This window comes from Myotis davidii, unplaced genomic scaffold (genome assembly GCF_000327345.1).
Source record: "Myotis davidii unplaced genomic scaffold, ASM32734v1 scaffold1891, whole genome shotgun sequence".
NCBI lineage: Eukaryota > Metazoa > Chordata > Mammalia > Chiroptera > Vespertilionidae > Myotis > Myotis davidii.
The window spans coordinates 37,180-38,751 of record NW_006282606.1 but is presented as its reverse complement, the minus strand read 5'-3'; positions in this window follow the sequence as shown (position 1 = coordinate 38,751).

Here is a 1,572-nt window from a genome sequence, read left to right as displayed (position 1 = left end):
GTTGACCTCTTATGCTCTGGTTTTTAATTTCAGGGAGCTGTATCCCCTAGTACAGTGGTCGGCAAACTGCGGCCCCTTGAGTGTGGCTCTTCCACAAAATATCACATGCGGGCGTGCACGTACAGTTTGATTGAAACTTCGTGGCCCATGTGCAGAAGTCGGTTTTTGGCCTGGACGAGTCTATTTTGAAGAAGTGGCGTTAGAAGAAGTGGGGAGGTGGTGTCAGTCGGTGGGGCAACATGGCGCAGGTGGGCCGCGGGATACACAGCACAGGGGAGGTACATTGTTTTGAGGTACTTTCACTGAGGTCGACCCCTTCCAACTCTCCCATCCACACTCGTCTATCTGAAACAAGTATACAAGACGAGTGTGGATGGAAGAGTTGGAAGGGGTCAACCTCAGCGAACATACCTCAATCAGATTGAGGACGTTTTTAGCAAAGGCCAGCTTAGGAGTATCCTAATTAAGTTAATAACCTCTCCAAAGAAATTTCAATCGTTGTACTGTTGATATTTGGCTCTGTTGACTAATGAGTTTGCCAACCACTGGTGTAAGATCAGAAGGTAATACCACATCCCAACACTGTGGAAAAGACTGAGTTGTGAATACATTAAAGGCAGGAACTATCTTCTACTTTTTTATTACCTGTTATCTACCACAGGGTCATCATTTTTTATTATCAATTTTTTTCTTATTCCTTCCCTCTGGTTCATTAGTAAAATAAGTTGCATATAAAAGTCAACTCCCTTGCCTTTCTTTTCTTCTCTTCCACTCACCTGACCAAAACCCAGCCCTGGGTGAACCCCAAATATGCCTTATCCTTGTCTGTACCACTATAGCTCTGCAGAAGAAACATCATTAGTTCCATGTCTCTAAAATCATGGTCATCAACTTCAGACAGAATCTAATCGCTGCCTAACAATCCTCCAATGTTTCTTCAGCATGCTTTCTCTTCCATGCTCTCAAAAGCCATTCCACACTTCTCCTTGCACCTCAGATGCCCTGTTTCTCTTCCCACTCATTAGCAGCTGACCCTAGTCAGCTTTGTTGAAAACCTCCTTGTTGAGAACCTCCTTGTACAAGTTAAATAACTCTCTCTTTTAAAGCAGGGTTCCTTGACAGCAACACTATTGACACTTTGGGCCAAAGTTTTGTTGTGGGGAATTTATTTTTGGTTTTGGGGTTTTTTAAAATATATTTTTATTGATTTCAGAGAGGAAGTGAGAGGGAGAGAGATAGAAACATCAATGATGAGAGAGAATCATTGATCGACTACCTCCTGCACACTCCCTATTGGGGATCGAGCCTGCAACCCAGACATGTGCCTGACCTGGAATTGAACCTGTGACCTCCTGGTTCATAGGTCAATGCTCAACCACTGAGCTACACAGCCAGGCTGTTGTGGGGAATTGTTTTGAGCATTATAGAATGTTAGCAGCATCCCTGGTATCTATACTCTAGAATCTAGGTGCCAATAACACCAACTCCAGACTGTGTCAACCAAAAATATCTCTGGACATTGCCAGATATCCATTGAAGAGTAAAACCTCCCCTAGTTGAGAACCATTGATT